General features: G+C 50.5%; 1 protein-coding gene and 1 non-coding gene across 2 annotated transcripts in view; one reads left to right on the forward strand and one right to left on the reverse strand.

Moving 5' to 3' along the window:
* LOC119969926 (single-stranded DNA-binding protein 3-like) overlaps positions 1 to 24,384 on the reverse strand; it is a 483,574-nt gene that overhangs the window by 343,123 nt on the left and 116,067 nt on the right. The window lies entirely within an intron of this gene.
* On the forward strand, positions 7,688 to 7,761 carry trnai-aau. The gene has a single exon. It is a non-coding gene; the product is annotated as a tRNA-Ile (tRNA).

Here is a 24,384-nt window from a genome sequence, read left to right on the forward strand (position 1 = left end):
TTGGGCATGTCCGAGGTTGAGGGTGTTTTGGAAAGAATTTTCAATGTAATGTCAAAGATTTTGGGGCTAGACATAGCCCGAGTCCGGGGGGTGGCAATATTTAGAGTGTCAGAGAATCCAGGGAAGCAGGTGGGGAGAGAGGCCTCCCTGATAGCCTGGGGACGGATTTTGGTGTGCTGACGGGACTCGGAGCCACCGAAGGCAAGGATATGGGTGAACAATTTGGCAGAGTTCCTGCATTTGGAAAAGATCAAGTTTGCCCTTCGAGGAGCCGAGGAAGGGCTCACCTCGAGGTAGAAGCTGTTTATCAACTTCTTTAAGGAGTATTAAGTCATCGGGGGGGGGGGGGGGGGGGGGGGTGTGCTAGGTGGTAGCGGGGTGAGTGGGGGTGTTTGCTGAAGGGTGTGTAGGGAGGGAGGGGTTTGTTTCCTGTTGCCACGGTTGGCTTGTGCATTTCTCAGTTATGTTTACATTGAAAACACCTTCAATAAAATGTTTTTCAAAAGAAAATTACAACAAGGTTCTACTGACTGCACATCACAGCCAGTATCAGCTATTATACTGCAACTTGCAGCCTAAACTTTAATTCAACCATCCATGCATAAAGGCTGTATAAAATAAGTTTCATTACTTCTGCTCACATGTTTTGTAAATGTACAGATTTTAAAGGTACCTGGTCACTTTTTACTTCAAGTTTTCTCCAGGCCTTCCTCAAATTTTTATATTTATCTTCTTAACATAAAGGAGAAGCTGAATTTTCCCACCCCTTTGGAGGCTGGCTGGGAGGCAGGATGGCTGGAAATACAGCAGGGGAAGACATCAGGCAAAGCTCATGATGTAATGCCAGCAGTGGTAACCTTAGTTACAGCCCAAATAATGATCTTCAAGCACTTTGCTCACATCAGGAGGACCTGCCATCAAATGGGGAGAATGCCAGTGGGTTCCCAGGGGTCCACCTTAATGAGTGGTCCATCACCACTGGAGGAACCCACACGCACTAATGGCCACCCCTGCACCCTTAACAGCCCCACCCTCCTTGATCAGCAAGGCCAGACCTTGGCTTTGAAGCTACCTCAACAGTGATGTGCTCTGTCCCTCATGATAGAAACACTACACATGGCATCATGTAGTGGTGGCATGTCTAAAGCTCCTGAGCTGCCAGCACTCTGATTGGCAGAACACTCTTAGAAAATAGTAGGACATTCACCCCATCAAACTTATCCCTCCTTCAAACAGATCATGGCTGATCATCTACCTCTTCCACCATTTTTCCCCAGTATTCCCATATCCCTTGATGTCATTAATATCCAGATGTCTATGGATTTCTGTCTTGAACATGCTCAATGATTGAGCTTCCACAGCCCACTGGGCGAGTGAATTCCAAAGGTTCACCACCCTTTGAGTGAAGATATTCCTCCTCATCTCAATCTTAAATGGTCTACCTCTTATCTGAGATTAGGTCCCCTGGTTTAGATTCAGCAGTCAGGGGAAACATCCTACCTTCATCGATCCTGTCAAGCCTGCAGGAATTTTGTCAGTTTCAATGAGATCACTCCTCATTATTTGAAACTCAAGGGAATTCAGACACAGGGCGGGATTCTCCAATAATGGGGCTATGTCCCCATGCCAGCGTGAAAAGCGGTGCCAACCACTCCGGCGTCAACGGTCCTTGATAATCTGGAATGCGCCCCTTCCTAGGGGGCTAGGTCGGTGTCGGAATGGTCGCCGCAGCTCCAGCCAGCGTGGAACAGCCGGTGCGAGTTCGCACATGCGGGGAGCGGCCGGCGTGATTCCGTGCATGTGCGAGGGTTTCCTTCTCTGCGCCGGCCCCTCGGCAATATGGAGGAGCCCTACAGGGGCCTGGCGCGGAGGAACATAGGCCCCCACGGAACCAGACCGGCCACCGATCGGTAGGCCCCGATCGTGCGCCAGGCCTCCCCCCCGGGGTCGGATTCCCCCACCCCACCTCCAGGACGGCCCCCGTAGAAACACCTTCCAGGTCCCTGTGTGGGACCTGAGTAACCCACTTGAATCGCCGGGGGGGGGGGGGCGCATTCAACGGGAATCCCGCGGGCGCCCGAGAATCTGCGGGGGAGAATTCCGGGCCCAATCTCTCCTCCCCGACAATCCAGCCATCCCTGGGATTAATCTGGTGACCCTCTATTGCACTCCCTCTACGGTAAGTATATTTTCCCTAAATAAGGAGATGAAAACTGTATACAATACTCCAAATGGGGTCTCACCAAGGCTCTATACAATTGCAGCAAGACATTTTTACTCCTGTACTCAAATCCTCTTGTGATAAAGGCCAATATACCATTTATCTTCCCAATTGCTTGCTGCACCTGCATGCTGGCTTTTCGTGATTCATGAACGAGGACACCCAGATCCCTTTGGACATTAACACTTCTCAACCTTTCCCCATTTAAGAAATACTCTGTCTTTCTGTTTTTTTCTCACAAATTAGATAACTTCACACTTATTCATAATATTGCATCTGCCTTGTTATTGCCCATTCACTTAGCCTGTCCAAATTCCCTTGAAGTCTCCTTGCATCCTCCTCACAACTCAGATTCCCACCTAGTGTTGTGTCATTAGCAAATATGGAAATAATTTATAGAAGTTGTAAATAGCTATTGCCCAAGCACTGATCCCTGTGATGTCCCACTAGTAACAGCCTGCCATCCTAAGAACGACCCATTTATTCCTGCTCTGTATTCTGTCGATTTACCAATTCTCATTGACACTGGTGTATTACCACCAATCCCATCTGCTTTAATTTTGTTCACAAACGTCCTGTGTGGGACTTAATCAAAAGTCTTCTGAAAATTGAAATACACCACATCGTGCTACAAGTAACAGCCTCAAAAAACTCCAACAGGTTTGTCAAACATGATTTCCCTTTCATAAACCATGTTGACTCTCTCAATCATTTCATTACTTTCCAAGTGTCCAGTTCTGACATTGAACAGATTCTAACATTTTCCATCCTACTGGCATAAAATTAGCAAGTCTTAATTCTGTTTTCTCTCTCCCTCCCATCTTAAATGGTGGGGTAATATTTGCTACTTTCCAGTCTTCAGGAACCTTTCTGGAATCTATGGAGTTATAAAAGATAGCCAACAATGCATCCACAATCTCTTTAGTCACCTCCTTCAACACTCTAGGATGCAATTCATCCATTCCAGGAGATTTATCAACCTTTATAATCAAATTCATTTTCGAATATTACCCCTTTACTTATACTAATTTATTTCAGTTCCTCATTTCCACTAGTCCCTTGGTTCCCTAATATTTCTGGGAGAATTGTGATATATCTCCCTGTGAAGACACACACAAAATAATAATTGCTTAGTTTAACTGCCATTTCCCTGTTTTCCATTATAAATGCTCCATTGCCAGTTAATAAAAGTGAGCTCAACATGCAAACCAAGGCTGCAGTTCAAGGTTTGTTTTGTTCTATTATAATAATAATCTTTATTGTCACAAGTGAGCTCACTGCAATGAAGTTACTGTGAAAATAAAAGAATGGCAACATTAAAATACATAGCTGAGTTCTTAACGCTGTTAAAGATATTGGAAGAAACTATGAGAAGGTGAGACATCAAATCAATGACAATCATATCCTGGCAAGTGTAATACATACTATTGGGAAAGGTTAAGTTACTTTACCTGGGGCTGGATATCGGGAGTTGCAAATGTCCCTCCTCTGAACCCAGAATGTCATAGGGCAAGAGTCCTCCCCTTTTCATCTATTTATCTATGTACTAGGAAGTTTTGCATTTAATGTTCGCCTGTCGGGCAACAAATGCAACACTGAAGAAAATTAACTGTATGGTACAAAGAATGGCAAATGCTTTTAAGTGAATGGAACATTTAAGTCAATTAAACACCATTCCATTAAAAATATTGTAAAAACCTTTTCATTAAAATCAAACAATGAACAACCAGCAGTCACTTCAAACGTAATCACATAAATCACTCAAAAAAGATACTTTAGTTGTCCATTTCCCTGAAAAGGAATAGTAAACAAATACAAATCTTTTAAAAATTCCAAAAACTTTAACTCAAATGATATATTTAGCTTTCCTGTCTTTCAATAATTCCAACAACATTCCTCTGCACAGTTTCCCTTTCCCTGAGGCTTCAGATTTCTCACCTACTTTGTTGGAAGGCAAAAAGTGGAGATCATTTCTTTCCATTCTTTTATGGAATATGGGCATTGTTGGGAAGACCAGTATTTATTTCCCATCACTAATTGTCCTCGAGAAGGTAGTGCATTGCCTTTCTGGACGGCTGCAGTCCGTGTGGTGTAGGTACACTCACATTGCTATCAGGACGTTCCAGGACTTTGACCCAGCGATAGTGAAGAAATGACTAAACAGCCCAAATCAAAATAGTGTGTGGCATGGAAGGGAACATGCAGTGTTGGCATTCCCTCGCACCTGCTGATCGTGTTCGTCCAGGTGGTAGAGGTCACAGGTTTGGACAGTACTGTTGAAGGAACTTTGGTGTGTTGCTGCAGCGCATCTTGCGTATGGTACACACTGCTGCCACTGTAAGTCAGTGTGGAGGAAGCAAATATTTGTTAAATATTTGCAAATGTATGCAAATATTTGCAAATATCTCTTTTAGCCACAGTATTTCTTTTGAAGAATACAGTGCAGAAGGCGGCCACTCAGCCCATCGAGTAGGCACTGGCCCTCTGAAAGAGCACCCCACCTAGGCTCAATCCCCCACCCTATCCCCATTACCTTACTGAGGGGCAATTTAGCACAGCCAATGCACCTACCCTGTACACCTTTGGACAATGGGAGGAAACCGGAGCACCCGGAGGAAACCCATGCAGACACGGGAAGAATGTGCAAACTCCACACAGTCACCCGAAGTCGAAATCGAACCCGGGTCTCTGGTGCTGTGAGGCAACAGTGCTAACCAGTGCGCCACCGTGCTGCCCAGTCCAGTTCAGTTTCTGGTCAATGATAAAGCCAAGGATGTTGATAGTGGGGGATTTAGCAATGGTAATGCCATTGAATGTCAAGGGCCGATAGTAAGATACTCTCTTGCTGGAAATGGTTATTGCCTGTCATTTGTATGGTGCAAATGCTATTTGTCACTTATCAGCTCAAGATTAAAATGTGTCACGATCTTGCTGCATATGGACACTGAGGAGTTACAAGCAGTGCTGAACATTGTTCAATCATCAGCAAACGTCCCCACTTCTGACATTATGATGGAGGGAAGTAGCAAATTGATGATCCAGGGTTTCCTGGACCTGAGATGATTCTCTCCATCTTCCTTTGAGCCTGGCATTTCTGTCTCCAACTAGTGGAGAGATCACCCCCACCCCTCCAATTCCCAATTACTTCACCTTTGCTCCGCCACCTTGATGCCACACTCGGTCAAAACACTGCCTTGGAAGACCTCTGGGCAAATTAAGAAACAAAATGGATCCAGAAGGTGTCAAAGATCACAGAAGAATAGCAGAGGGGCAGGAGAGCGTGAAAAAACTGACAAAGGCATCTGGAAACCCAGTAATATGCCAGAGGAATGGCCTGAGGGGTGTGAAACATCTCGCCTCTGACGTGAAAATGAAATAGGTCTTCTGCACTGGAAGGTATCAGAGTTTGTTTCAGGTGCAGCTGTTCCTATTCGGCACACTATTTCTAAATTAAGTGAGACTGCTTGTCTGACATCTAGTATTGGATAGGCAGAAATTTCCTCCACTCCTCCAACTAATTCACAAATTTTGTTCCCCACCACCAAGTTTGTTTTTAAGCCAACAAATCAATGCCTCCCCATGGAAGTGTGCGAGGTTGAACCAGACTGTTTGAAATCTTGGTGTCATATTTGACCCCGAGGTGATCTTCCAAACACATGCCTCAGCCATTATTAAGATTGCCTCTTTCCAACCCCGTAACAGTGTCCAACTCCATCGCACCTCACCTGCTGCTGAAAGTTTCATCCATGCCTTGCTTGCACCAAGTCCTGTTTACCCATCACTTCTGTTCTTACTGATTTACAATGGCTCTCTGTAAAACAATGCCTTGAAAATTCTCACTCTTATTTCAAATCTCGGGCTGGTAAATCTTTTCGGGCAGTTCCAATCAAAGGTCGACCTGAACCATTAACTATTTCCTTGACCTGTTAAGTGCTTTACAACATTTTCTATTTTTACAAGAGGAAGGCATGATCTGGAGGGCAAACATATATCCAGAATTCTGTGGCAACCGTTACACTGCAGAGCAAGGAGCAAGTGTTACTCAAACTCTACAATTTCAATTGGCGGATGGGACAAGTGTGTGTCCATGTTATAATCAGGAGGGTAGTGAAAATATACTGACTCATTTTATCTTTTGCTTTAAATTCGCGCCAGAAGAGTGTTGGCCCATTAGCATGTCCTAACTATCTTACCAAATAGCACTCCCAAAGGGAACACAAACGACATGCAACTCAGTCCTGGCGTCAACACTTAAGTCTCCCAAATGGAGAATCCTGCCCTATGTAGTTCAAACCTGACCCCATGAAAGAAATGGAACAAACATGCATTTTTATAGCGCCTTCCAGAACCTCAGGGCATCCCAAAGTTCTATTACAGATAACAAAGAAGGATAAATACTGTTGTAACATGGGAAATGTGATAGCCAACTTGTGCAAATTGACAACTGAAAAATAACCAAATAATCTAATTGAAATTGGCCGGTAAGATGTTGTGGGCATCACAGAGACGTGGCTGCAAGGGGATCAGGACTGGGATCTAAATATCCAAGGATATATGTCCTATCGAAAGGACAGGCAGATGGGCAAAGGGGGCGGGGTTGCATTGTTAGTAAGGAATGAAGTTAAATCGATAGCAAGGAGCGATATAGGATCAGAAGGCATAGAATCTCTGTGGGTAGAGTTGAGGAATCGAAAGGTAAAAAGACCCTGATGGGAGTTATGTACTGGCCCCCTAGCAGGAAACAGGATGTGGGGCAGAATATAAATCAGGAGATAGAAAAGTCATGTAAAAAAGGCAATATTACAATAATCATAGGGAACTTCAATATGCAGGTGGACTGGGAAAATCAGGTTGGTAATGTATTCCAAGAAAAGGAATATATGAAATGTCTAAGAAATGTTTTTTCGAGCAACTTGTGACAACTTGAGGGAACAGGCAATTCTGGATTTGGTGATGTGTAATGAGGCAGACTTGATGAGGGAACTTAAGGTGAAGGAACCCTTAGGGAGCAGTGACCACAATATGATGGAATTTACCCTACAGTTTGAGAGGGAGAAGCTGCAATCAGATGTAACGGTATTACAATTAAATAAGGGTAACTACAAAGACATGAGGGAGGAGCTGGCCAGAGTTGATTGGAAAAGGAGCCTAGCAAGGAACACAGTGAAACAGCAATGGCAGGGGTTTTTGGGGGTTATTGGGGAGGCGCAACAGAAATTCATCCCAAGGAGGAGGAACATGCTAAGGGGAGGACAAGGCATTCATGGCAGAAGAGGGATGTCAAGAACAGCATAAAAAGCTAAAGAAAAAGCATACAAAGTTGCGAGGATTAGTGGGAAACCAGAGGATTGGGAAGCCTTTAAAAGCGAGCAGAGGACAACTAAAAAAGCAATAAGGGGGGAGATGATGAAGTATGAATGCAAGCTAGCTAATAATATAAAGGAAGATAGGAAGAGTTTTTTTCCGGGCCGGTTAGCTCAGTTGGTTAGAGCATGGTGCTAATAACGCCAAGGTCGCGGGTTCGATCCCCGTACGGGCCATTAGCCTTCATTTTCCAAGCAAACCAGCAGCATGGTTCGATTCCCGTAACAGCCTTCCCAAACAGGCGCCGGAATGTGGTGACTAGGGGCTTTTCACAGTAACTTCAATTGAAGCCTACTCGTGACAATAAGCGATTTTCATTTCAAAAGGTAAGAGAGAGGCAAAAATAGACATTGGACCACTGGAAAAAGTGGCTGGAGAAGTAATAACATAAAACAAAGAAATGGCAGACGAACTGAATAGTTACTTTGCATCAGTCTTCACGGTGGGAGAGACCAGTGGGATGCCAGAGCTCCAGAAGAACCAGGTGGCAGAGGTAGGTGCAGTGACCATTACTAAGGAGAAGGTTCTGGGGAAACTGAAAGGTCTGAAGGTGGTTAACTCACCTGGACCGGATGGACTACACCCCAGGGTCCTAAAAGAGATAGCTGAGGAAATTGTGGAGGCATTGGTGATGGTCTTTCAGGAATCACTGGAGGCAGGAAGGGTCCCAGAGGACTGGAAAGTGGCTAATGTAACACCACTATTTAAGAAGGGAGGGAGGATAAGATTGGAAATTATAGGCCGGTTAGCCTGACTTCGGTCATTGGTAAGATTTTGGAGTCTGTTATTAAAGATGAGATTGCGAAGTGCTTAGAAGTGCGTGGTACAATAGGACTGAGTCAGCACAGCTTTGTCAAAGGGAGGGACAATGCTGGAAAATCTCAGCAAGTCTGGCAGCATCTGTAGGGAGAGAAAAGAGCTAACGTTTCGAGTCCGATGACTCTTTGTCAAAGCTCCCTTTGTCAAAAGGAGGTCGTGTCTGAAAAATCTGTTAGAGTTCTTTGAGGAGGTAACAAGGAAGTTAGACAAAGGAGAACCAGTGGACGTGATTATTTAGATTTCCAGAAGGCCTTTGATAAGGTGCCGCATAGGAGACTTAAATAAGTTAAAAGCCCATGGTGTTAAGGGTAAGATCCTGGCATGGATAGAGGATTGGCTGACTGGCAGAAGGCAGAGAGTGGGGATAAACTGGTCTTTTTCAGGATGGCAGCCGGTGACTAGTGGTGTGCCTCAGGGTCTGGGCTGGGACCACAACTTTTCACAATATACATTCATGATCTGGAAGAAGGAACTGAAGGCACTGTTGCTAAGTTTGCAGATGATACAAAGATTAGTAGAGGGACAGGTAGTATTGAGGAAGCAAGAGGGCTGCAGAAAGATTTGGACAAGCTAGGTGTGGTGATATGATTTGCATACCTGTCTGCCATTGGGGCAGAACACCGGCTTACCATTGGCCCTGGTCGGTCATGTGCCTCTCGACCGATTGGTCAAGAGGCTGAGTTAACCGCGCCTCCTTGCCGAGGTATAAATAGTCAAACGTTCGGCGGTCGTCCATTTTATTGTAGACGACTGCAGGGCTAAGTTCTAGTTTATTAAAGCCTAACTTTTGTAAAGCAACTCGTCTCTCGTACAATTGATGGCACATCACTAGGAGAGTTGGCAATGAAGTGACAAATTAAATACAATGTGGAAAAGTGTGAAGATATGCACTTTGGAAGGAGGAATTTAGGCTATTTTCTAAATGAGGGAATGCTTAAGAAATCAGAAGCACAAAGGGATTTGGAAGTCCTTGTTCACGATTCTTTTACGGTTAACGTGCAGGTTCAGTCGACAGTTCAGAAGGCAAATGCAATGTTAGCATTCATGTCAAGAGGGCTAGAATACAAGACCAGGGAGGTACTTCTGAGGCTGTATAAGGCTCTGCTCAGACCCCATTTGGAGTACTGTGGGCAGTTTTGAGCCCTGTATCTAAGGAAGGATGTGCTGGCCTTGGAAAGGGTCCAGAGGAGGTACACAAGAATGATCCCTGGAATGAAGAACTTGTCATATGAGGAACGGTTGATGACTCTGGGTCTGTACTTGTTGGGGTTTAGAAGGATGAGGGGGGATCTTATTGAAACTTAGAGGATACTACGAGGCCTGGAGAGAGTGGACGTGGAGAGGATGTTTCCACTTGTAGGAAAAACTAGAACCAGAGGACACCATCTCAGACTAAAGGGGCGATCCTTTAAAACAGAGATGAGGAGGAATTTGTTCAGCCAGAGGGTGGTGAATCTATGGAACTCTTTGCCACAGAAGGTTGTGGAGGTCAAATCAGTGAGTGTCTTTAAGACAGAGATAGGTTCTTGATTAATAAGGGGATCAGGGGTTATGGGGAGAAGGCAGGAGAATGGGGATGAGAAAATATCAGCCATGATTTAATGGCGGAGCAGACTCAATGGGCCGAGTGGCCTCATTCTGCTCCTATTTCTTCTGGTCTGGTATGGGTTATTTTTTTAAAAATAAATGTTTTTATTGGGTTTTTTTTGAGCAAGATATAATTACCGTTATGTACACAGAATAAGAAACACATATATATATATATACACACATTTAGAGGAGAAGGGCACACCCCAACATAACAAAAATACAATAACATATGCAATGGAATAACTGGTGGGGTATTGTGCACCAGCTCGACAGCGGCATCTCTGTACATCTGGCAAAATTACCCACCCCACAGAAGTAGGCGACTGTCTGCGGGGGGTGGGGACTGGGGGAGCAAGCACACCTTTGGGTGCCGGGGAGAAAATCACAGCGTGCGATATTTGGCTGTGCTGTGCGCTGCTGTCGCCTGCCCTTCCCGGACGGGTCTCGCTGCCATCCCACGTTCGTCCCCGCTTCTGCCACTCCTCCCGTCCTCCATCTCCAGTTTCCTCGTTCCCCACTTCTGGAGATGTCATGCACGTTTTGGCATCCCGTGTCCTCCCTCCGGCTCCCGCTTCCCTGCCACCCCCCCCCCCCCCCCTCCACAGTTTGCCTCCCTCTCCCCAGGTTTAGCTGTCTCTCCCCCACCCCCCCCCCCCCCCACCCATGGTTCGCCCCTCCCTCCTCAGGTTTAGCCGTCCGTCCCGTCCCCCCCCGTTCCCCCCGTCCCCGTCCCCCCAGTCCATCCCTCCCCTCCATGCCCCTTCTCCCGACTCCCTACCATTTTCCCCTGATTCTTGGCCACCCGGCTATTCTTCCTCTTGTTCGTTGGCCACAAACAGGTCCCGGAACAATTGCATGAATGGCTCCCACGTTCTGTGGAAGCCGTCGTCTGACCCTCGGATGGCAAATTTGATTTTCTACATTTGGAGAGATTCCGAGAGGTTGGACAGCCAGTCTGCAGCTCTGGGTGGTACTGCTGACCGCCAGCCAAACAGGATTCTACGGCGGGCGATCAGGGAGGCAAAGGCAAGGGCGTCCGCCCTCCTCCCCAGGAATAGATCTGGCTGGTCTGAGAACCCGAAAACCGCCACTATCGGGCATGGCTCCACCCTCACCCCCACCACTTTGGACATAGCCTCGAAGAAGGCTGTCCAGTACTCCAGAAGTCTGGGGCAAGACCAGAACATGTGGGCGTGGTTGGCCGGGCCTCTTTGTCACCGTTCACATCTGTCCTCCACCTCCGGGAAGAACCTACTCAGACGGGTTCTTGTTAAGTGGGCTCTATGTACCACATTTAGTTGCATCAGGCTGAGCCTTGCGCATGTGGCGGTGGAGTTGACCCTATGCAGTGCCTCACTCCAGAGTCCCCACCCTATCTCAATCCCCAGGTCCTCCTCCTATTTCTTTCTTGTTGCGTCCAGTACGGTGTCGGCCCTTTCTACCAGTCGGTCATACATGTCGCTACAGTTCCCTTTATCGAGAATTGCTTGCGTCCAGCAGGTCTTCCAGTAGTGTCTGTCGTGGAGGTTGTGGGTACGTCCTTGTCTCCTTTCGTAAGAAGTTTTTGAGCTGCAGATACCGTAGCACGTTCCCCCTGGCTAGCCGAAATTTCTCTGTCAGTTCATCCAGTGTTGCGATCCTGCCGTCCGTGTATATGTCCCTGACTGTCAGTGTCCCTCCGTCCTGCCTCCACCTTTTGAAGGTGGCATCAGTCAGTGCTGGTGTGAACCTATGGTTGTTGCAGATGGGAGCCTTGTCCGACATTTTGGTCAGCCCAAATTGCTGGAGCAGTTGGTTCCAGGATTGGAGGGTGGCTGTCACCACTGGGCTGCTGGAGTGTTTTTTGGGTGGGGATGGGAGTGCTGCCATGGCGAGGGCCCGGATGGAGGTCCCCACGCAGGAGGCCACCTCCGCGCGCACCCACTGGGCCTCTGGCTCCTGGATCCATCCCCTTACTCACTCGGCTGTTGCGCCCAGTGGTAGAATTGTAGGTTTGGGAGGGCTATTTTTGTAGGACCTTCTTTGGGATCCTAGCATTTTTATCCCCCATACGAACGCCATGATTAGTTTGTCCAGCGCTTTGAAAAAGGACTTGGGGATGTAGTTCAGAATGGATCTAAACAGGAAGAGGAACCTGGGCAGTACGTTCATTTTGATCGTCTGAACTCTCCCCGCGAGGGAGAGCGGGAGTGTGTTCCATCTTTGCAGGTCCTTTTTTACTTCCTCAGTCAGACTGGTGAGGTTCCATTTGTGGATCCCTTTCCAGTCATGGGCTATTTGGATTCCCAGGTAGCGGAATTTGTGTCGGGTATGTTTGAACGGCAGCCCCTTTAGTGCTGCCCCCCACCACCTTGCGGGTGTACTGGGAAGATCTTGCTTTTCCTCATGTTGAGTTTGTAGCCCGAGAAGATTCCAAACTCTTTCAGGAGCGTAATGATTCCGTCCATGCTACTCTGTGGGTCCGAGATGTAGAGGAGCAGGTCATCTGCATAGAGTGAGACTCTGTGCTCTCTGCCTCCCCTTCGGATCCCCCTCCAATTTGTTGCTGCCCTGAGCGCGATTGCTAGCGGTTCGATTGCTAGTGCGAACAGCAGCGGGGACAGTGGGCATCCTTGTCTGGTGCCCCTGTGCAGCTGGAAGTATTGGGTGTTGGTATTGTTGGTCCATACGCTCGCCATGGGAGCGTTCTATAGGAGCTTTACCCAAGCGGTGAACCCTGTTCCAAGCCCGTACCACTCCAGTACCTCTATGAGATATTTCTATTCGACTCTGTCAAAGGCCTTTTCTGCGTCCAGGGAGACGATCACCTCTTGTGTTCTCTCCCCGGAGGGGGTCATTATCACGTTCAGCAGGCGCCTGATGTTCGAGGTAAGCTGTCTACCTTTGACGAAGCCCGTCTGGTCCTCTGTGACCACCTCGGCTACACAGACTTCTAGCCTTTTGGCTAGGATTTTGGGCAGTATTTTGGCGTCTGCGTTCAGCAGTGAGATGGGTCTGTATGACCCACATTCCGTTGGGTCTTTGTCTTTCTTAGGTATCAGCGTGATTGAGGCCTGTGCTAACGTGGGTGGCAGTGTGCCCCTAGCTAGCGAGTCTGTGAACATCTCCCGCAGGTGCGGGGCCACGCTGTAGCAAATTTTTTGTAGAAGTCCACCGGGAATCCATCCGGTCCCGGCGCCTTCCCCGTCTGCATGGAGCTAATGCTGTCCATGATCTCTCCCAGTGCTAGTGGTGCTTCCAGGTGGTATGGGTTATTTTGAAGCGATTTTGCTTGAAGGATAATATTCGCCAGTAACCTGTAACACATTAAGAAACTGCAGAGTCGTGAACACTGCCCAGTTCATCACACAAACCCACCTCCAATCCACTGACTCCGTCTACACCTTGGGAAAGCAGGCAGCATAATCATGACCCCTCCCACACGGCTTATTCACTCTTCCAACTTCTTCCATCGGGCAGGAGATACAACAGTCTGAGAATACGCACTAACAGATTCAAAAACAGCTTCTTACACACTGTTACCAGACTCTTAAACGACCCTCTTATGGACTGATCTGATTTACTTCACACATCTTCTCTATTGATTAATACTACACTCCTGTATGCTTCACCCGATGCCTGTGACTATGTACTTATATTGTCTATTTTATGTTTGTCCTATGTATTTTCTTTTCATGTACGGAATGATCTGCCTGGACTGTACGCAGAACAATACTTTTCACTGTACCTCGGTACACGTGACAATAAACAAACTGAATCCAAGTTCAAGTCCACAGTATTGAAGTTGTTGTTTTGTCGGAAAAACACTCCCCCCACTCCACTTGGGCAATCTGTTTCCTGTTCCTCGTGCCCTGTGGCACACTGCTCACCTTTGTTCTTTCATTAACGTATTCTAATCTTTGTATGTGTCACTATCAGCACCCTTCTCAGCCTGAATAATTCCATTTACATTCCTTTTGTCTTTCCGTCCACGACATCTTTGTCAATGTGGTGAATGTATTATGGTAACCATTCACCAGTGTACTACATTGTACTATGCTATTGCCCATGTAGGTTCCACCTACGGACCATTGTACTGTACTACACTGATTGTATCATGTCGGTGCCCTTGTGGGCTTCGCCCCTGGCTCCGCTCCGCCCCCTTGAGGGGAGGTATATAGAGCAGCTGCCCTGTAGGCGGCTCTCAGTGCAGAGCAGTCGCAGGCAGGCACTGCTCTAGTTGATTAAAGCCACTGTTCACTTCAGCTCTCTGTCTCGTGTGAATTGATGGTCGCATCAATTTAATCAACTACAACATCGCGATGGAAGCAGCCCTCAAACCTGACTGACTGGAACTCAACCCACAGGCCGCGGAAGCCAAAGGGATTGTTTTCACACTGGCTCCGCTGTTTCGAGGCCTACCTCGCCGCCTCCTCCTCGCCCACCTTCACCGACGAACAGAAGCCGAGCCTCCTCCACGCCCGGGTGAGCCATGGAATTTCCGTGCAACTCAAGGAAGCGACCACATACGCAGACGCGCATGCGATGCTGAAGCGCCAATACGTGAGGCCGGTGAACGAAGTGTTCGCGCGGCATCTCCTCACCACTCGACCTCAAAGTCCTCGCGCAAAGCTGCAACTACAAGGCCATCACGGCCTCCCAACACATGGAACTCGCCGTCCGGGATGCCAATGTGGCTGGAGTCCGGACCTATTACGTCAGACAGCGCCTGCTCGAGAAGGGCGCCCTCGACCTAGAAGAGACGGTAAAACTAGCCACCTCCCGAGAAGTAGCATTCCAAAGCCTCAACGCTTTCCCCTCCGATCACGCGACCTCCTCGCGGACTCCCGACCAGAGAGTACCCCAGGCCTGTGCCGCGCAGCTGCCCGCCCATCCCGGAGGGCTGCCCTGCTACCTTTGTGGCCAGAGCCAGCACCCCAGACAGCGTTGTCTGGCTCAGAACGCGAACTGTGGCGACTGCGGCAAGAAAGGACACTTTGCCAAAGCTTGCTTGGCCAGGTCCAAGTCCTCCAAACCACAGGCCCAACTGTCAGACTCACAGGCCCGCAGACCCCACAGCGTGGCTGCGTGCCTGCCGGCTCCGCCCCCTTCGGACACGTCACCCGCCTCGTGTTGTCCGTGGGGGCAGCCATCTTTGACTCTTCACAACACGTGCGACTCACGGGGGCCGCCATCTTGGCCGCCGTCTCCCACGCGGCCCGCCATGTGCGACTCATGGGGGCCGCCACCTTGGCTGCCATCTTCACCGCCGCCGACACATGCGACCAACGGAGCCCGCTATCTTGGCTGCCACCTTCAATGCTACCCGACACGTGCGACCGACAGGGGCAGCCATCTTGGGACCACCCCACCACCTCTGACCACGCCCGCTACCCGCAACCCGGCGCATTCACCCTTGACCAGTCACGCCCAAAGCACCTCAGGAACTCCATGATGACCGTCCGGGTCAATGGGCACGAAACGCCCTGCCTGTCTGACTCCAGGAGCACGGAGAGCTTTGTTCACCCAGACACGGTGGGGCGCTGTTCTCTCCAAATCTCCCCCACATTTCAAACAATCTCCCTCGCTTCCGGATCGCACTCAGGGCAGATCTGGGGGTACACCATCGCGAACCTCGTGATACAGGGCGTCGAATATGCTAACTTTAAACGATTTGTACTCCCAAATCTCTGCGCTCCTCTTCTGTTGGGATTGGACTTCCAGTGCAACCTCAGGAGCCTGACCCTAAAGTTTGGCAGGCCCTTACCCTCCCTCACCGTTTATAGCCTCGCGACCCTGAAGGTCAACCCTCTCCCGCTATTCGCAAATCTCACCGCCAACTGTAAACCCGTCGCAACCTGGAGCAGGCGGTACAGTACCCAGGACAGAACTTTAATCAAGTCCGAGGTCCAGTGGCTCTTGTGGAAACGGATCATCGAAGCCAGTAATAGCCCCTGGAGAGCCCAGGTGGTGGTCACCAGGACCGGGGAAAAGAACCGCATAGTTGTAGATTACAGCCAAACCATAAAGCGGTATACGCACCTTGATCACTTCCCCGGATAGCGGACATGGTTAATCAGATTGCACACTACCGGATGTTCTCCACGGTAGATCTGAAGTCCTCATACGACCAGCTCCCAATCCGCCCGGAGGACCGCCACTTCACAGCCTTTGAGGCAGACAGCCACCTCTTCCACTTCCTCTGGGTCCCTTCGGCGTCACCAACGGCGGGGTCTCAGTCTTCTAAAGAACGATGGACCGAATGGTTGACCAGTACAGGCTGCGGGCCACATTTCCGTACTTGGACAACGTCACCATCTGCGGCCACGACCAGCAGGACCACGACGTCAAACCTCCAGAAGTTTCTCCAAACTGCCCAAGCCCTCAACCTCACTTATAACAAGGAGAAATGCATTTTCCGCACAACCCGACTGGCCATGCTCGGCTATGTTGTGGAAAAAAGAATCCTAGGACCCGAGCCTGACCCTATGCAACTCCTGCAACTCCCCCTTCCCAACTGCCCCAAGGCCCTGAAAAGGTAACTCGGGTTCTTTTCCTATTACGCCCAGTGGCCAGTGGGTCCCCAACTATGCAGACAAACCCCGCCCACTAATCAAAGCTACCATCTTCCCACTGGCGGCTGAGGCCCGCCTGGCCTTCAGCCGCTCAAGGCAGATATTGCCAAAGCCGCGATGCGCGTGGTGGATGAGTCCGACCCCTTCCAGGTGGAGAGCGACGCGTCAGAGGTCGCCCTCGCCGCCACCCTTAACCAGGCAGGCAGGCCAGTAGCATTTTTCTCCCGTACCCTCAATGCCTCCGAAATTCGACACTCCTCAGTCGAAAAAGAAACTCGAGCCATCATGGAAGCTGTACGGCACTGGAGGCACTACCTCGCTGGTAGGAGGTTTACCCTCATCGTAGCCTTCATGATCGACAATACACAGCGGGGCAAGATCAAGAACGATAAAATCCTGAGGTGGAGGATTGAACTCTCCACATATAATTACGATATAGTGTATCGTCCTGGGAAGCTCAATGAGTCACCAGATGCCCCGTCCCACGGCACATGTGCCAGCGCACAGGATTACAGACTATGGGCTATCCACGATGACCTCAGCCACCCTGGGGTCACCCAGCTTATCCACTACATTAAGGCCCGCAACCTGCCCTCCTCCACCGAAGAGGTCAGGGCCATGACCAGGGACTGCCAAATCTGTGCGGAGTGTCAGCCGCACTTCTATCGACCCGATAAGGCCCACCTGGTGAATGCATCCCGGCCCTTTGAGCGCCTCAGTATCAACTTCAAAGGACCCCTCCTCTCTACCAACCGCAACACACATTTCCTCAACGTCGTTGACGAGTTCTCCCGCTTCCCCTTCGCAATCCCCTGCTCCGACATGACCGCGGCCACCATCATTAAAGCCCTACATAGTGTCTTCACCTTGTTCGGTTTCTCCACTTACGTCCACAGTGACCGGGGCTCCTCGTTTATGAGCGATGAACTGCGTCAGTACCTGCTCAGTAAGGGCATTGCCTCGAGCATGACTACCAGTTACAACCCCCGGGAAAACGGACAGGTGGGGAGGGAGAACGCGACAGTATGGAAGGCCGTCCTCCTGGCCCTATGGTCTAGGAATCTCCCAGCTTCCCACTGGCAGGAGGTCCTCCCCGTCGCGCTCCACTCCATTAGGTCACTTCTTTGCACAGCCACGAACGAGACCCCCCTCATCACCGCCTATTTGTTTTCCCTACGAAATCCACCTCCGGGGTCTCGCTTCCATCCTGGCTGAAGACATCGGGCCCGTACTACTCCGGAAACACGTAAGGAGCCATAAATCCGACCGTCTGGTCGAGAAGGTCCAGCTCCTTCACACCAATCCCCAGTATGCATACGTAGCGCACCCCGACGGCCGACAGGATACGGTCTCCCTCCGAGACCTGGCACCCGCAGGATCCGCTATCATCACCTACCCCCCCAACCTACACAAAACAGCGCCCCCCCCCCCCCCCCGCACCTCCATGGCCTCCACATCCCCTCCTTTACCCCCTCCCCCCTTCGCCGATCTACAGGGATGAAGCTCCAGAAGACATGCTCCCGGAGTCTACACCTGTGCCCGCATCGACGAGTTCGACACCCGTGCCTGCTGCAAAACCAGAGCTCAGGCGATCGCAGCGCACGATCAGGGCACCAGACAGACATAAACTGTGAACCCTTCACCCCCGTCGTACTTCAATTTTTTAACCTGGGGTAAATGTGGTGAACGTATTATGGTAACCATTCACCACTGTACGACATTGTACTATGCTGTTGCCCATGTGGGCTCCACCTATGGACCATTGTACTGCACTACACCGATTGTATAATGTCGGTGCCCTTGTGGGCTCCGCCCCCTTGAGGGGAGGTATAAAGAGCAGCTGCCCTGCAGGAGGCTCTCAGTGCAGAGCAGTCGCAGGCAGGCACTCTTCTAGTTGATTAAAGTCACTGTTCACTTCAACTCTCTGTCTCGTGTGAATTGATGGTCGCATCAGTAAATCTCCACCTATTGCTGGCCCCCCATCCAGTGGATGGGGCAGGAGATGCAAAAGTCTGAGAACACACACGAACTGACTCAAAAACAGCTTCTTCCCCGCTGTTACCAGACTCCTAAATGACCCTCTTATGGACTGACCTGATTAATACAACACTCCTGTATGCTTCACCCGATGCCGGCGTCTATGGGCGGAATTCTCCGCTCCCCACGCGGACTGGGAGAACCGGGGAGGGCCCCCGACATTTTGTACGCTGCCCTGGCGCCCCCCGCGATTCTCTCCCCCCCGGGCTCGGGAAAATCGGCGCTTGCCGTTTTTCACAGCGAATGCCGATTCTCCGAGCCCGATGGGCCGAGCGGCCGGCCCTTCACGCCCGTTTCAACACGGCAGCAACCACACCTGGTCGCTGCATTCGTGAAACGGGCGCCAGACTGTGCTCGGGAGGGGGCAGGCCCGCGATCAGTGCCCACCAATCGTCGGGCCAGCGTCCAAAACGGACGCAATCTTTCCCTACCGCCGCCCGGCAAGATCAATCCGCCACGTCTTGCCGGGCGGCTGAGGAGAAAGACGGCCACCGCGCATGCGCGGGTTCGTGCCGTCTGCGCGATGAAGTCATCTGTGCATGCGCGGGTTGGAACCGGCAATCCGCGCATGCGCGGATGACTTCACAAATGCGCCAGACGCACGTCATTCCCGGCGCGACAAGGTCGCTGCCGAGAAAGACGGAGGCCCGCCCCTAGCCCCCCCAGGTGGGGGGTGAATTAGGTGCGGGGAGCGGGCTCCGAGGCCGTCGTGAACCTCGGCCGAGTTCATGACGGCCTTCACGAATTTGGCCCCCTGCGGAGAATTCCGCCCTATGTATTTACATTGTATATCTTGTGTTGCCCTATTATGTATTTTCTTTCCTTTTCTTTTATTTTCATGTACTTAATGATCTATCGAGCTGCTTGCAGAAAATTACTTTTCACTGTACTTCTGTACACCTGACAATAAACAAAATCCAATCCACAACAGTGTAAATATGACCCCATTTCCAGTTCTCTCTTGCTTTCACAAAGAGTCATCCAGACTCAAAACGTCAGATCCCTTCCATCTCCAGATGCTGTCAGACCTGCTGAGATTTTCCTGTATTTTCTGTTTTTGTTTTTGGTGGTATTGGTTGAGGCAGATTGGTCAGGGCACCAGGAATTCCTGTCTCGCTTTGCAAAGTGCCAGAAGTACTTTATATCCACCTAAATGGAGCTTTGTTTTTTAGCATGTCATGTGAAGTACGAGGGTCAGCTGCGGCTCACAGTAGGAATTTGTGTGTCTCGCCTGCTGGACTTGAGCACAAACCCTAGGCTGACATTCCTGTGTCGCAATAAGGGTGCACTATGCTGTCAGACATGCCGGGCGCGATTCTCCGCAAATGCGGAGAGTCGTAAAGGCTGCTGTGAAACTGGCCGTGTTTCACGGCAGCCCCCGCGCCCCCTCCCGGGAACCGATTCTCCCCCCCGGTCGGAGCTAGCAGCGCGGCCCCGCGAAGCATGGCATCGCAGGCTTAGCGACCGTCGCTAAGCCTGCGCGCCAAGGGTCACGGCGGCTGACGCGCAGGTTGTCAGGTCTTATCCAGTACCATGCGGGAGTGGTGTTAGGTAAGGCCTCTGGGGGCAGTGGGGTGGGGTGTGGATGGGAGGTGGGGGGGGGGGGGGGGGGGGTCAGTGTTTTCAGTTCAGGCCTCAGAGGGTTAGGGTCATGCGGAGCCACAGAGTGAGGGGAGAAAGGGTTCCCATGGGGGTGGGGGGAATCCCGCATGGGGGAAGAGCTGTCGTCGGGGGGTGGATGGAGACCCCTAGGATTCCGGGGGTTGGGGTGTCCATTTGGGGGGGGGGGGGGGGAGCCCCTTGGGGGGGGGGGGGGGGAGCCCTTTGGTAGGTTGGGGAGTTCCGAGGGTTATGTGGGGAGGAATTCCTTCAGGGTTCATTGTGAGTATGTGCAATAGTCACCCAGAAGTTTAAAAAGATTTTAATTCTTCTAACGTTTTCTGGGTAGGAACCATCCAAAGTTTGCAATTTAAATCTCATTTTTTGGATGGTTCCCAGTGCAGAGCATTGCCCAGCGGAAGTTTGCACTTCCCGGCAATTGCCCTACAAACATCGAAAGACGGTTCCCCAGCACATCTTTGGGGTTTCCAGATGGCGTGGGATAGCTTCAATTGGAATTCGCATGGACAGTGGTTCCTGCCGTCAGCAAATGGCAAGCCAAATCCTCCATCCTCGCTAGTAACGGTAGCGGGGCAGACTCACAACGAAGAATCCCAGCCTTCATCTCAACTTGGTGTAGATTTGAAAGTATTGCATCTAAAATTCTCTGAAGCGGTCATATACCTCTTACCCCAGCTACACAATTCGAAAAGCTGAGGATGTAGTAACTAGCAATTATTGCCAGTCCAATAAGGAAACATGAACAATGTTCCATCTTTTATAGGATACTGAATGGGATACTCAAGTTGAAATGAAATTATTCCTAGCACCGCTGCAACATTTTCCCGATTTGACAGCAAGTTCAGACAAGAGACGGGTGACAGGGAACAATCAAAAGAGTTCACAGTTGAAATGCCAGACACTCTGAGAAATCCTGAACCAGTCAAAGGTGAGAAGGGTTGGAACAGATGTAGATCTATTTTGTTATATACCCAACTGAAATAAACTCAATTTAAAAATGCTTTATGGAATCATAGAATGGTTACCAGTGTCGAAGGAGGGCTTATGGCCTACTGTGTCAGTGCCAACTCTCTTTGAGAGATATTCAGGTAGTCCCACTCCCATGCCTTTTCCCCCAGAGCCCTGCATTTCTTTTTTCTGGTGTTTATCCAATTCCTTGTTGAAAGCTATGTTTGAATCTGCCTCCACCACAGTCTCAGGCAAGTCCTTATCACTGTGTAAAAAAGCTTTTCCTCATATTGCCTCATGTTCTTTTGCCATTAACCTTAAACGGATGGCCATTTAGAGGAAAAGCACTGGATTGCAGGCAAAATTGCAGAGGAACCATCAAATTTAGAAAAGCTCATGGCTCACTTAGCAAAAGCTAACCATTACAATTGTGGTTTACAGAAATGATCTCATGAAATTAATAGCTAATCTCCAGCCTCTTTGAAGACAGCTGGTGGAATTTTCCATTCTGGATACTAAGGGCGCGATTCTCCGCTCCCACGCCGGGTGGGAGAATTGCGGGAGGGCCGCTCTGGCACCCCCCGCGATTCTCCCACCCCCCGCAAAATGGCGTGTCGCGTTTTGCGACACACCGCTCGGAGAATCGCGGGTCGCCGTTTTTCACGGCGACCCGCGATTCTCCGGCCCGGATGGGCCAAGCGGCCTGCCGTTCTCGACCAGTTCACGCCGGCAGCAACCACACCTGGTCGCTGCCGGCGTGAACATGGCGCCAAAGGTTCGTTTGTGGCTTGTGGGGGACGGAGAGAGGAGTGAGCACCACGGCCGTGCTCAGGGAGGGGACTGGCCCGCGATCGGTGCCCACCGATCGTCGGGCTGGCGTCTCCAAGGGACGCACTCTTTCCCCTCCGCCGCCCCGCAAGATCAAGCCGCCACGTCTTGCGGGGAAGTGAAGGGGAAGACGGCAACCGCGCATCATTAGGCGCCACCGCTGCATCATTCTCGGCGCGCCGGGCCTTGACGCCAGCGACAAGGCCCGGCGGCCGAGATTTATGAAAGGCCGCTCCTACATCCCCGGGGGGGGAGAATAAGGGGCGAGGAGCGGCCTCCAACGCCATTGTGAAACACTCCGAGTTTCACGACGGCGTCGGGCCTTGCGGAGAATTCCGCCCCAAGTATGGTAGAGGGTGGGAAAGTCAGTGTATACCCACTGGACAGTGGGACAGGTGAACACGTCCAATCTTCCACATTACAGTTGATTAATAATGCATCAGTGAGCAGCTCAGCAAATCATGTGGCGGTTACCCTGTGGCATCAAAGGTCCTGGCTCAATATTTAAAGGGCACCAAGACACACATTCACTCACTGCAGACTTGGTACTTTGCACTATTCGTCCAGAGTCCTTGCAGACACAGTTCATATTGGAGAAGCTCACAGATTAAAACAACCACATCCCAGGACATACAAGGGCACCTTTGGCATTGCCTTTCGCTTATCTCTACATAAGAAGGCCACTGGCAATACATCCATGGTCAGGTCAATGTTCGCCATTGCAGTGGTCCATGTTCACCAGTCTCTTGACTTTATAGAGGCCCCGCTGCCTCTTGCTGCACAGACCCTTGCGCTTCCTGGTCCTGTACTAAATGGCAAGGGTCCCTTCTTCATCTCATCTGGATGAGAGCCATTACCAAGACAGGGTTGCCTGAAACCTGCATCATTGGCACCTTGGTGGACGTGTGAAGTAATTGAAGTTATCCATTCAGTGAGCATGTGCTTTACAGGTTTGTTTCTATTTCAAAGTCAGCAGGCAAGTGGTAAGCCCTTCTCCTGGCCTTACCCCATCCCTTACAGGGAACGGACATTGTTGAAGACCAGAGATGGGTATTCCTCCCATTTATACATGAATACATATGGAAACATTGCTCTTTGATCAAGCTGATACAAGCGAGGTGCGAGAAGAATGCAGAACCGTTTCCACTTGTTTCCACTACCTTTGAGATGCGACAGGGAGACCATTGTCTTGGCAGCATCGAAAGAATAAGTGCACGATTCCTTGTCAACCATGACCATTCACCTGGCACCCCGGAAGCTGGGGGTTTCAATTCATAAGTTGACTGCCCTCCTCTGCCAGCCACAGAATGAACAGCACCTCCAAACATTACTGGTATCTTAATGTTATGAGATACATGGGTAAGGATCAAAGCAGCTTTAATGAGTTCTCCCCCTCGGACCCCACCATCTAAGACACTATCCCCCACATTCTATCCTCCCCTTTTTCCGAACATTCTCCCTCACATCCCACTGCCCCCACCATTCTCCACAGATTTTCCACAACTTTCCGCTCCCTACCATTTCCCAAACGTTCTCCCCTACATTCTGCCCCTACCCCACTTTCCGACCATTCACCCACCCCTTTCCTGGACACTCCCCCGCACCTTCCCTGGAAAATTTCCTCATTAATCCCTGGACACTCCCCCCACTCATCCTTCAGACATTCTCCTCACCCATCCACGGACACCCTCCCCACCCATCCCCAGACACTCTCCCCACCCATCCCTCAGACATTCTCCACACCCATCCACGAACATTCTCCCCACCCATCTCTCAGACACTGTCCCCACCCATCCCTCAGACATTCTCCCCACCCATCCACAAACATTCTCCCCACCCATCTCTCAGACACTGTCCCCACCCATCTCTCATACATTCTTCCCACCCATCCACGAACATTCTCCCCACCCATCTCTCAGACACTGTCCCCACCCATCTCTCACTTTCCCCACCCATCTCTCACTCTCCCCACCCATCTTTCAGGCACTCTCCCCACCCATCACTCAGACACTCTCCCCACCCATCCCTCAGACACTGTCCCCACCCATCACTCATTCTCCCCACCCATCCCCAGACACTGTCCCCACCCATCACTCATTCTCCCCACCCATCCCCAGACAATTTCCCCACCCATCTCTCAGACACTCTCCCCACCCATCCTTCAGACACTTTCCCCACCCATCTACAGACACTCTCCCCACCCATCCCTCAGATATTCTCCCCACCCATCCCCAGACACTCTCCCCACCCATCTCTCAGACACTCTCCCCGCCCATCCCCTGACACTCTCCCCACTCATCCCTCAGACATTCTCCCCACCCATCCCCAGACACTCTCCCCACCCATCTCTCAGAAACTCTCCCCACCCATCTCTCAGACACTCTCCCCACCCATCCCCAGACA

The sequence above is a fragment of the Scyliorhinus canicula genome, chromosome 8, assembly GCF_902713615.1.
Source record: "Scyliorhinus canicula chromosome 8, sScyCan1.1, whole genome shotgun sequence".
NCBI lineage: Eukaryota > Metazoa > Chordata > Chondrichthyes > Carcharhiniformes > Scyliorhinidae > Scyliorhinus > Scyliorhinus canicula.